The sequence below is a fragment of the Lucilia sericata genome, unplaced genomic scaffold, assembly GCF_015586225.1.
Source record: "Lucilia sericata isolate MDLA Ls3-8-SP2 unplaced genomic scaffold, ASM1558622v1 Contig000918F_arrow, whole genome shotgun sequence".
Taxonomy (NCBI): Eukaryota; Metazoa; Arthropoda; class Insecta; order Diptera; family Calliphoridae; genus Lucilia; species Lucilia sericata.
The window spans coordinates 31,573-45,876 of NW_023994905.1; the positions used below are offsets into that span (position 1 = coordinate 31,573).

The 14,304-nt window shown below is 30.1% G+C and overlaps 1 pseudogene; it reads right to left on the reverse strand.

Moving 5' to 3' along the window:
* Positions 1 to 12,054: 12,054 nt before the first annotated feature.
* On the reverse strand, positions 12,055 to 13,753 carry LOC119609042 (annotated as a pseudogene).
* Between the last annotated feature and the right edge of the window lie 551 nt (positions 13,754 to 14,304).

Sequence of the window (14,304 nt, forward strand, 5' to 3'; positions counted from 1 at the left end):
GCTGATATGATACGTTAATAGAGAATTCCTTTATTTTTATGCAAATGGGCTCCAGTGCATTTATTTCATCTTTTAAATATTGCACTAAATCTTTTGTTGTTTTCTTTGACTCCTTTATATATTCAAATCCAATGGGTCTACAAAAATTTTTTGAACCCGGAGTTGTATTGATCCATATATCTTCAAATGAATTTCACAACATCACAGTTATGAATTTTCCTTAGTTGGTTTTCTGAAAAGTCTGACACAATACTTGATGCTGTGTTTTCGAGCAAAGATGATATATCAATACAAGCTTCCACATCATTAACAGCAATAGGTGATGGTAGGATAGTTTGTTTTTTTTTCCTGGATTGCCTTGTATGATGGTAATATATTGTGTCCTTTTTCATGCAGAGCTTTCCTTAATATTTGGTACTTATTTCGACTGAGACCCAGTTCCAATATAAGCGCTATTGCTTCCTCTTCAGTAAAATTTGATTGTGATGTTGGAGTTGGTATACTTTCCACAATTCGCTTAAGTCGTTTTGGTGATGCATTAGGAAGAATAGTTGCAATATGTACGGCATCCATAGGTTGGTTTTCTTTTTTCAGCATTTCGTTAAATGTATCAGCAATTTCCTCATTTGAGATTGAAAAAAGTTTTTGTGTGACCCTCTTTTTTTTGACCTTGAACATAAGTCTTCGTATGACTTGCAAGGCGCTCCTGTTGATGTGTTGTAAGTTGAGATTTCCGTAGTAGTTTCCAACCAACTACAAAATTTTAATCGAAATTTCTTTTGATTTCCATCCACAGACTTACTTTTTACATCAAAAAGTTTTCAATTTTTGTTATGCCTGTTTTGTCTACTTTTCTACTATATGTAGTTTTTATATAATTTGAAATGTCTTCAATTCTTTCTGGCCCTTTTGAAGATACACTCCATAAAACGGAACACAACTCTTCGTACTTTAATGTAATCTTCATTGTAGATTTATTAAATATGGTACTTAAAATCTGATAAGTTTACTTATATACCAATTCTTGTCATTTCCGATACAGGTATTCCAAAGTAAAAAATTACTAATTGTCTACCTATTAACATTTAGGACTATATTACTATAACCTGTAATTCAGTCATTGATATTTCTTATTAGTGAATGAATCGAAATTATCATTACCTGTATATTTTTACCTACATGATCATAAACGAAACAGAACGAAATGATTTAGGTAAAAAATAGTTATAAATTTCTGAAAATTTAAGCATAATAGGACCTTTCAATTATAAGGATAAGCAAACAAATAGAAAATAGGTAAATATAAGATTTAAATATGTTCTGTCATATTTAATATTAGAATATGAAAAATATGAAATTAAAGGATACAGGTTTAAATGAACATATTTTTGAATGTAATTGAGATATTGGCTTGAAAATTTTTGTAAAGAATCGAGAATTTCCATATCTAACTAAAAAAAGATATTAAGGGATAAATATGGACTAAATTGTTGTAGCTATCTGCGACCCTATTAAAATTTTGATATAAATCATAGTTTTAGAAATTAAACAAATATGTAATATATGACAAAATCTTTATTTATGAACAAAACTCAATGAAATTTTCAACGCTTGTTAAATTTGTCATTTCAAATAAGAAAATGCAAATTGCACATAGGGTCCACATTTCTTTCAGGGCTGGAAAAATACTTTTGGAATAAATAGAAAACATATTGAGGTTTCCAAAACTGCTTTCAGTTTTCTGATCCCAGCTTTGGGATTTTAGAACATGTCGCCCAAAGTTGAAGTTTTGATAAAAAATAGGTCATATTCGGAAGGACGCAGTGGCAACATTTTCAAAAAATAGGACAAGTTTTTTACGCCAAAGCGTTCTGCGTAAAGATACCTTTTAGAAAACTATAAAATTGTTAAATGTTCTTAAAGAAAATTTTATTTTATTAATAAAAGAGTTAAGACACATTTTTGGCAAAAAAATTTTTTGAATTTTTAAATTAAAAAACGTATATTTTTGGATCTGTAAATGATATTGATCTGAAATTTTTTGTATATTATTGGAAATTTTGTTGTCCAAAATTACGCCCGGTATTCAAAAAAGGCGGACCAAGGTATGGTAAATTTTGTATCACTAAATTTTTAAATGCCTATAACTCGGATATTATAAGAGATAAGTAGTATGTCCAAGCATGTTTTTTCAAGATCTATATTTCAGAAAATATAAAAATCTTTGTATTTGGGTGAAAAAAAAAATGGCACGAGTTTAAAAATTTTACATGTCATCTTCAAAACTTAAACTCGAATACTCCTTGGCTACGCTCACGCCAAATTTTATCCCGATCGGATCAGCCGTTTAGAAATGCCAGATTTATTTCCAAAAAATTTCGATTCTGCCCCACTGTGCAACATTGATCAAGTGAACAGCGAGTTAAGGTCCTATGTGACGACGTGAGAAAGTAACATTTATTTGGCTCCGATGACATAAAGTTCTTACGAGATGGCCAAGACAAAGACATACTCTTCGGTCAACAGTTTAGATATGACGAACAATTTGGCGTGGTGAAAGAAGCGAAATTTTTGCAATTATATGCCAAGCATTTACAGCATCATCTGACCAATGCTTAAAACATTTCTCAAATTCAAGGCGGTTCTTTTTGTTGACTCTACTAATGTGGGTTTCGTTTGTGAATAATTTTCCAAGCAAATTACAATTGTGAACTCCAACAGAGTCACCCGAGACTGGAAACGGCCATTGACATCCTTCGTGGGCCGATTTTGAGCAATTTAATCATCTGACGATCTTTAAGAGTGGTAGTTTTCCATGGATGACCACTATGTGTTTCCTTTCCATGCTTTTCCTGTGGAGAAATCGTGACACAGAGCGACTTACGCCAAATTTTCCACTCAAAAGAGCTATCCTATTTTATGCATGGATTCTTATCCTCTAGAGCAATGGTGGCCAAACATGCCCCTGCGGGCAATGTGTTATTCTCACTTATACAAACGCAATACAAATATTCTCAGCAACAAAACAAAAACAATTTAATTTAGTTGCTCTCTTTATGAAATGATACACAGAGAATATTTTCAAAAGCCACTACAAATGAATGTATGAAAGATTTATTAGACATATAATTACACTGTAAGTAAAAATTCAACTTTCAAAATGACACAGAAAAACGCCGAAACACGTAAACTTAATTTTGGGCCATAGAATTATATGACATACTTCGTTTTGAAAAGTTAGGTCAAAATTGGGAGATTTTGCATTTTAAAGTTTATACTGCCTCTAAAGTAATTTTTGATTTTATTACCTTGTAAAAAAATATAAAAAAATTCTTGCATTGAAACGATGTTATAAAGTTGAAACAAGAGTCCACCCGTAGCAATTGTGATATTAAGTTTTACAGAAAAGGTCCTGCTAAAGGACTTCAAGATTTAAAGGACATACAATTTTGAGAGATGTATTATAATATTTATATTTATTTTCTTATATCAAGATTTGTTATGTTTTAGTTTACCTGGACATCAAAAAAATTTTAAATTGATTTTTGTTGGAATTCTATTGTCAAAAATGGCGAATTCATTTAAATAAAACTCAGATGAGCATAACAACATTTAGCTTATTTCCACAAGTATATATTTATATAGGTGTATATAAATTAAAATACTTTTATTTCACAAAAAAAAAACTCTACGTACAATTAATTTTATATAACATTTTCATAAAATAAGGAATGGAAAGTCTCAACAAATGGAGGCGGTCCAGTTGTTGGTCAATCTGAGACATTATTATGAATTTGTTTAATTGTTTAGAGTCTATCGCCTGTTCAACTTTACTTTTCGTTTGCTATCGACCAACAAAAATCTGCAAGCATAGAGTCTATCCTTTTCCCAGCGAACCGATCTTCGAAAACCATTATTGTTTGATGAAATCTTTCGCCTGTTTCATCTGTTTCTGTGGACATTTGTCGTTCATAGAAATCAAAATGTGCATGCAACATATGAATTTTCAGCGACATTTTCACTTCAAATTCGTCAAAACACTTCATCATGTTTTCAATATAATCCCTATAATTTGGAGAGCGATTTTTACATAATACATTCTCTATCACAGCACGAATTGAGTCCCATGCATTTAATGCAGATTTGTCCAATATTTCCTTAAAATGCTCGTCTTTAAAAAGCTTTCGAATATCGGGACCATTGAGTACACCTTTCAAAGTGGAATGCGTAAAATTAAAATAAGGTAAAATTACAACTTTCTTTATACAAAATTACCTTCTTTCATTTTTTCAATTGAGAGTTTTGGAAATACATGATCTTTTAAGTAAGGCAATACGTTTTCGTTAATCCGTACTAAACGTTTTATAAAATTTTTTACAATTCCTAGCTTTATATGGAGATCTCGCAGCATTATCTTCTCAAGTGAAATCAATGGCGAATTAATGACATTGAATTGACCAACTTGTGCATCGCGTGTAGGTCAATCACGTTTTTCGTATTGGTTGCATTTAGCTCGACTGTCCCATTTACAAAAAACACACATGTATTTTGTGTAGCCACTTTGCATTCCCGCCAACAATGAAAGTACCTTGAAATCGCAATTCACTCGCCAATTGTGTTTATCATAATTGATTCGACTTAAAATTAATTTCATTGCGTCATAGGATTCTTTCATTCCTATAGCATACATTAATGGAACAGGTTTTATGCTATTATCTTCAAATAATAAAACAACTTTGAGACTTCTAGTTGAAGCATCAATAAAAAGGCGACATGAAGTGGGGTTATAGTTACATATTCCCATTTCCTTCATTAAAGCAAGAACATCGGCATCGAATTACGTCCAAATTTCCACCATTTATTTAATGCACTAACACATGTTAGTAATGTACATTTCTAATTTCTTCCGCGGAAGTAATTAAAAAATAGCTGTTATAAGCTTTAAGTCCATCATAAACTAAACGTTGTAGATGTTCCATCGGTGTATACTTTCCGCATACAAAACAAAATTTGTTAATGTGTTCTTTATATATCTTACGATCCTTGTCGTTCATTTTTTAATGTGTTCAAATATAAATCAATTGATATTTTTGCAAATTTACTTTTTTAATTGTCACCAGATATAGAAAACTGCAAAACCACTTTTTCAAAATTTTTATTTTTTTCATGGCCAATTCCGTTTTAAAGAAAACACTATATTAAAACCAAATATCTAAATTTATAAATGGTAATGCAAAAATTCATTTATAACATAAAATCTTCAGATCTATGTAAACAAACAAAACAATATAACCCACAAATCATATTTATGATTTATTATATGCAAAAGGGCATAATAAAATTAAAACTCCCAACATCAATAAACACATACATATTTACAAATACGTGTGCCAATACATTCCCAATTATATTGTTTTTAAGAGCTATGTACTTGTGGAAAAAAATAATTTGTTGTTACGCCTTTCTAAATTTCAATTTAATAAAGAGTTTTGATATTGTGGACCATTTCCAATCAAAAAAATATTTTTTAATTTTTTGATTGTTATAACCTTTTGCATTTCAGGTGACGATATAAATGACAATTTGGCTTTATTCAATACTGAACGATTTTTTTCTAGTATATATCGACTTGTATATGACTGAAATTTTTTTTTAATATTTATAAGGTAATAAAACCAAAAATTACTTCAGTGACAGTACAAAATTCAAAATGCAAAATCTGCCGATTTTGACCTAACTTTTCAAAACGGAGTACGCCATCTGATTCTATGGCCCAAAATTAAGTTTAGGTGTCTCGGCGTTTTTCTGTGTCATTTTGACATACTTACAGTGTTATTTATAATTATGTTTGTATTTTCATTTGTTCAAGCAATTAATCGCCTAAATTGTATCGATTAAACGATCGACGGTTAATCATTAGAATAGATACATTTAACCATACACAAACAACTACAACTATATCTATCAATACCTTCATACATACATACATACATACATACATACATACATACATACATACATACATACATACATACATACATACATACATACATACATACATACATACATACATACATACATACATACATACATACATACGTACATACATTTTTTCATTTATGTTCTCTTTCATATTTTACACTACAACATATGCGTTTTAAACATTCTCTTTCTGGCCACCGTTGCTCTAGAGCAGCCAAGCGCAGAAAGAGAGACGCTAAGAAACTGTTATTGTAGTGGTGAGAAAATACTAAAAAACACTTAGAAAAATATTGCCTAATTACGCTTGTTATGATAAAATTTCATAACAAGTAAAATAGTAAATTTTACAGATTAAACATATTCAAAGAGAAGAAAAATATATATTTCTTCACATAGATAAAGTTTTTTATTTAAAATGTTTAAAAAAAGTATTAAAAATACTGTTTTTATTCTTATGCATTAGTAAATTTTTTTGGAGTGTACGAGTTTTTTGTAAGTAATTCTCTTGTTTACAAATTGTGTTGTTGTTTTTACAAATTGTTTTTGTAATTTTCGTGCAAAGAAAGTAGTAAATGCATGGGTTTAACTGATAATGAACTAGAAGGTACTATGAATTAATTTTTAATATTTACATCAATTTTTTAGCGTGATATTGATAAAAATTATGTATTATAACAAAGTAAAACATTAATAACTGATTTTGAATTGCATTAAAATACATCCAGAGTAAAAATACCCATTATATTTTTAAATCCGTTAAGCAGTCAGTCAACTTGGTTTTTTCTTGTTGGTTCACCCAGTGTGCTTTGCTACACTAAAAACCATATTCCCATATAAAATTCTTTATAGCTGTTATACAAATATTCCCAGATTTACTTTTTGTATTTATTTTATATATGAGGAGCCACGCCCACTATTTCTAGTCGACTTATTCTTAAACCAAATGTTCATATTGATTATAAAGCAACTTGTACTACAGTTGAGGTCTCCTACCTGGTATAGTTCACATGGATGTCAAAGTTGTTCTTGCAAAATTTGGGGATTCCATCTTTAACAGATTTTCAGATATATGTATTTTTGTACTTAATTCATATAGAGGTATCACGCCCCCTATTTTAATCCGCCAATTTATTACACTAATGTTCACATGGATGTCCAAGTTGTTCTAACTCTAATAGTTTCCCAGATATACGAATTGTTGTACTTTATACACCTCCTATTCATAACACCGTGTGTAATTTTTTAAGTCATGGATGAATAACCATATACGGACACCACTATATGATAAATGGCCAAAAATAAGAAGACCCGTGTCTTCCAGTTTTGTCCAAAGTCATGAACTTTTTTAGTTATAGGCCCCCAAAGATTTGGGTCCCCGGTGTCATTTTTGAAAAAGTGATCATATTCTCAGGCTCATACCTTGCAAACCGTTCGAAATTTTGATTTACTCTCTGAGGAAATGTTGTTGCTCTTATCAATGTTTTAAGTCATGGATGAATAACCATATACGGATACCACTATATGATAAAAGACCAAAAGTAAGAAGACCCGTGTCTTCCAGTTTTGCCCAAAGTCATGCACTTTTTTAGTTATAGGCCCCAAAGATTTGGGGCCTCGGTGTCATTTTTGAAAAAAGTGATCATATTCTTAGGTTCATATCTTGCAAACCGTTCGGAATTTTGATTTACTCTCTAAGGGAATGTTGTTGCTCTTATCACAAAGAACAAACATTGTGAACATATGAAGTCAAAACAAGTAAGAGTGCTATATTCGACTGTGCCGAATCTTATATACCCTTCACCATAGTGTTTTTTAAAAAAATAAATTTTATAAAATTTAAATTTATTTTATTTTACTGACTATATCATTTTTATTTTACCGACTATATCATTATTATTACGCTAAATGAAATAAACACACAAAAAACAAAATACACAAGGCAGTAAAACTAACAGACATCCAAACATACGAAACGAAATACACAAAAAAGCAAGAACATAATACACAACGCAATGAAACCAACATACATTCAAACATACGAAACTTAATACACCAAGAAAACAAAAACAATATACACAAGGCAATGAAACACACAGCCATCCAAACACACAAAACGAAATACTCAAAAAAACAAAAACAAAATACACAACGCAATGAATAAGCAGTGTTGTTGTTGCTTATTTATCAAAGCATGAAAAAATTGTCTTTTTTATGAAATTTTCAGAGGGTTTTGCTTATATCTCCGTTGTTTATGGACTGATTTTGCTGACTTTAAATAGGAAGCTTCTCGAAAGCATGTCTGATAGAATTATTGAAGATTTGGATCTCGAAGATATCTGGGGTCTTCAGAAAATTGATTTCAACAGACAGACGGACATGTCTTAATCGACTTCGCTATCTATAAGGATTTAGAATATATATACTTTATAGGGTCGGAAAATTTATTAGTTGTGTTTTGTTGCTAACGTTCAAAGGCAATTTCATATAAATTTAAAATTTATAAACATTAGTAGTAAACGTTAATTTTAACGTCGATAAAAGTGCTACGAATTCAAAAATAAAAATACAAATATTAATGTGTTTATGTTAAACAATAAAAAAATATTTTATTGGTTTTTACATTTCCGTTTTTTTTAAATTAAGGTATTTAAAGAAATATTTTGTACTTATTGTTGTACATATTAAGAGCATTTTATACACATAAAATTTTTTATATGCATCCATTAAATATAATAAAAAATTTAAAAACATGGAATATTACATAAATTTATGCTTCATTAATATTCGTTTTTTTCTAACTTGTTACTTAATTTCTTAACATTTGATTTTAAAAATAAAACTATTAGGTAGACTAGCCATTATTTTTTACAACTTCATATAGACGATTTGGCATATTAGAGATAATATTTTTAAATAAGCTACCCTGATTTTATCCCATTCTTCTTGCAGTCTTTGTTTGGGCTCATTTTGGAAAGAAATAGGACTTGTACGACTTTTCCAATCTAAATGCTTCCATAAATTTTCTATGGAATTCATGTTGGGAGATTGGGCTAGTGTTTGAATCACTTTTGGACAATTATAAAGCAACTATTCAAGGACAAGATGCATTTGATGTTTAGGGTCGTTAACTTGGTATAATTTATTTTCTGCAGATTGCTTTAAATTATCCCTCAAAATAGTCAAATACAAATCTTTGTTCATGTTAATGTCGATAAAAGCTAGGTTTCCGGCTCTATTTGATAATATAGAGCCCCAAACCATCACATATCCTCCTCCGTGTTTACTATGGGAGTAACGTTTTTTCCATTCAGCTCTTTATTTGGTTTCCGACACACCATTGTTCTTCCGACACTTGAAATATATTAAATACGCTGTTATCAAAGAAATATAACCACGTCCCACCAAATTAAATCTTTTTTTGAGACGTTTATTCACAAATTTTAGTCGGTACGTTCATCATTATTCTTTACTATAGGCTTCTTACTAGACACTCGACCATTACATCCCTGGCTTTAAATCTTTCGATGAATTGTTTTTTCTGAAACAGTCTATATTAATTACTCTTTCACTTCAGAAAAAATTTTAGGTGTACTTAACGCGGATTTGTCTTGCTTTTTCTAAGTTTTAGACACTCTTCTATATCCGTCAACTTTTTAGGCTATCTCGTTTTTCTTTAAATGAATACGACCTTCATTTTTATAACTTTGTACAATATCACCGACAGTAATTTGCTTCATTTTTAATATTTCACCAATATTTTTATAGGTTTCTTTTTTTAATTTTCATAATGCAAAAATACAATTTAATCTTTTTTCTAAAGGTGATTTTTTTCCCGCACGACCGATTGATTTTTTTATAAAAAAATGTTTATAAAATGATTCCACGTGATACACGAGCTTATTTGAACATCATAATATAAATTCGTCCATTATTCACACAATTTTTGAACAGTTGCAGTGATTAATTTTTTCGTAAGAAGAAAAAACCGAATATTAATGAAGCATAAATTTATGTAATATTCCATGTTTTTCAACTTTTTTTATTATATTTAATCGATGTATATAAAAAATTTGGTACGTATAAAAGCTCTTATAGCCCAATTCACTTTCTCGATAAAACGTTTCGTTTGGAAATAGTAAACAGTCACAATTACAATTCACTAAGAGCGGGTTTTTGAGATGGTAATCAAATGCCAATTAATAATCAGATTAGTTAATCTAAAAATAAATTTAATCTTATGTTAATCCCCTTTGATGTTTTTGAGTACAAGATTAAACTTCGCAGTGTTGCCATACAAAACAACAGAAAACGTCACTGTTTGTTATCAAAACAATGCATATTTTATAAAAAAGAAGAAGACAATTGTAAATTTAATATGAAAATTAATAAAATCTTAAATTAAAGACAAAAAAATGTATTTTCAAGTGTCCAAAATTTATACTAATCAATAAATAGAACATTTTAATGTTTATATTTATAAAAATTTTATTAATTTTTTTGCATCAGCTGTTTACACTTTTGCATTTCGTGCTTACGATTAAACCACCTCCATTGGGCGCTTAAACTTGCAAACAAAATTAACTAATTGAGTACTCAAAAACATCTTTCGAGGATTAATTTTAATTTAATCGCTAATCTTTCACCTAAAGATTGGCCCTAAATCGTATTATTTTTTTCGTTTGTTTGACGAGGTTTTTGTCTACGATATACGTTACTATCATTTAAGGTATTACAAGGCTTAAAAAATTTCAAAATTAAAAAAAAAAAAAATCAGTACAATTTTTTCTACACTTTTCATAGTTTTTAAATATAACAATACTGTGATTTGAAATATAAAATAAAAATTAAATACCGAAATATTAAAAAATAAAAAATGGAAAATATTGAGAAAAAAACGTAAGTACATAAATTATGATAATTTTAATACCCACCAATATATGAATGTCATTCTGTTTATAACGGAATGAATCATTAGATTCAAGACGACCTACTCCGATTGTCTGTCCCTCTATTAAAAGAACAATAGGGTCTGAATGGGAAGAGCTAGTGGGCTAAAACTTTAATCAAATATTCTCTGTTAAGGTTTGTTTGGTATGAAAAATGGGCAATATCAGTCTATGATTTCATCAAGCCCCCGTACAAGTATCTCCAGATATAACCTTTAAATAATAATAATAATGTTGATTGGACAGCACTCGCATTAAAATAAGTTTCATAGGGACCAAAATCTCTGTACAAAATTTTAATGATCATTTCATTATTGATTTTACTCTCCATATAAGGTCTTATAGGTTCTAAAATCTCTCTCTCTCGAAGTCCATATAGGACTTCGATGGTTTTTTAAGGTTTAAGAAGACTACGACTGAGCAATTTTAACTGTTGTGTAGCGAATTAAAAAAATTCCCGGAACTTGCCTCCAACAAGCAAATTTTTGGAGGCAACAAAAGTAAAAGTGAAACACTTTGGGCTGAAATATGCTCAAAGTTGAATGCCATTGGTCCCCCTTCTAGAGAAGTCGTAGAGTGGAAAAAGGTACATAAAATTTCACTAAAAATTTAAAATTTTAGTTGTAATATTTAAATATTTTGAGGTTTGGTCGGATTTGAAGGGCAGAACTAAAAGAAATATTGCTGCAAATAATAAATCTTTAATACCCACAGGTGGTGGACCGTTTCAGTCCGAAACTTTAACGGCTTTAGAGGAAATGGTAGATGAGGTAGCAAACATACGGAGTGCTGCTATTCCTGCTGGCAAAGTTTTTGGATTGGAATTAGAAGAATCAATATCATTTAACGAAGGTCCAACAACAAGGAAAAATCAGGGGAAATATATGGTAGAAAAAGAAATGCCGATTCCACCATTGACCTACTAAGGGAACAAGTGACGCAGAAGAATTTAATGGAATAAATCGGAGATTGTTATGAAATAATGAAGGAGAAACAGGTTGATGCAACTGAAAAGTTAGCAGTCTTGGCTGAAAAGTTTTTTAATTATTTAAATTCAGAATAATTGGAAATTAGTTATTTATTTTTTAATATATTGTTATTAATAAATTTATAAAAAATGCATTTTTTAAAAATTGTTTATAATACTCCTTCTTATTTCATTACCAATAGGACTAGCGTTACCATCAGGCATATCAGATTCAAAATTGTGCTGTATTTCAACATCTTCCGAGAGATCGTCATTATAATTAATACAAGCATTATGAACTGCGCAGCATACATTGACAATCTTAATTACTCTTTCCGGTTCGTAGTGAAGTCCCCTTTCTCCTAAAATGCACCTAAATCGATTTTTAAGAACACCAATACAACGTTCAACAGTATTTCTGGCTTGAATGTGGCTTTTGTTGTACAATTATTCACGATGGTTAGTGCAATTTCTTAAAGGTGTCATCAAGTATGGTAGAAGTGGGTATCCAGAGTCTCCTGTAATAGATAGATAGATAGATAGATAGATAGACAGATAGATAGATAGATAGATAGATAGATAGATAGATAGATAGATAGATAGATAGATAGATAAGATAGATAGATAGATAGATAGATAGATAGATAGATAGATAGATAGATAGGATAGATAGATAGATAGATAGATAGATAGATAGATAGATAGATAGATAGATAGATAGATAGATAGATAGATAGATAGATAGATAGATAGATAGATAGATAGATAGATAGATAGATAGATAGATAGATAGATAGATAGATAGATAGATAGATAGATAGATAGATAGATAGATAGATAGATAGATAGATAGATAGATAGATAGATAGATAGATAGATAGATAGATAGATAGATAGATAGATAGATAGATAGATAGATAAATAGATAGATAGATAGATAGATAGATAGATAGATAGATAGATAGATAGATAGATAGATAGATAGATAGATAGATAGATAGATAGATAGATAGATAAATAGATAAATATAAATAGTTTTTAAACATACCCAATAACCAAAAATTTCTTTTTCCATTTGTATGAAAATTATTGATATATTCCAGGGTGCTTAGCATCCACAAACCGAATTAAAAGCTTATCATCGCATATCTAAAAGTTTATTTATGTAAACAATATTCAAGGTTTAGAAGATTGGTTTACATACTATCACAGTATAAACGCCATGTTTATACTGTGATATCCTTTCCTATTATAATATGACTCCGGATTTATTTGCCCGTTGTTTCCGGGATCGGTATCACCTTGTGGTCCTGCACATCTACTTGGGCATTTAATCCGGATATGAGTCCCATCCATAAATCCTATTACTCCAGGAAAATTTAACTTTTCATGAATTGGAAGTTTTGTGTGTTGTTCCTCTGCTTGAGTCATTTTCAAGCATATTTTTTTAGGACAATATATGTTGCTAAAAATTGACAAACACTCGTCCAGAATTCTACAAAATGTTGCCTGTGATACGCAGCCAAGGAAGTCATTTCCCACTGGCCTTTGGTAACTACCAGTGGCTAAAAATTTAAGGAATATGGCTACCTTTAAGGTTGGTTGAATTGCGGTTTGGCGGTAAGTTTGAGTAAAATGTGGATTAAAGGTATGTATCATGTCTTGGAAAACTTCCTTAGAAACCCGAAAATTTCGGCGGAACCTTAAAAAAATCATACATTTTACATGTAAAAATATGAATATGTACTACTTACTCTGAATCTGAGAGTTCCATTGGGTTTGATCTATCGCGTAGTTGGCTTCTTTGTATACGTAAGTCCTTATTTATTTGGGGTACAAAACCAACGAACGAAAACATATTTATGAACAATTTCCTTTTTTAATTATATTTATTCACTTCGGTCTTTTATCGATATACTGAATTCAAAAAATTATGTTTCTTTACGTAGTTATCAAAGACAAAAACCAGAACAACGAATCTGACTCTGATCCGGAACTTATGATTTCAACAGGTAAAATAAATAAATTTTTTCACACTGCATATTGAAATTGAACTCTCTCTTGATGTGAGCGTCGAAAATCGATTCTTTTTTAAATTGCGATTTTGATGATAAAGTTTTTTGATTTATATGTTCAAAATTTTTGTTCTTTATGGCAAGAGCTACAACTTTGCTTGCTGAGGTAATATCAATTAATATTGATATATTATTTTGCATTCCTTTTCTAATTCATGAGTCACAGGTATGTTGGTGGAGTCACAAGATCAGCCTGTATGATGTTAATGAAGTATGTAAAGAAGATGCAAGACAGTCTGGAAGCAACGTGCCTGTGGACGTCATAAGTTTCGAATCAGAGTCTGATTCGGACGACGATTTCTGTCCACAACTTAAAAAAGTGCGACTTGTAAGT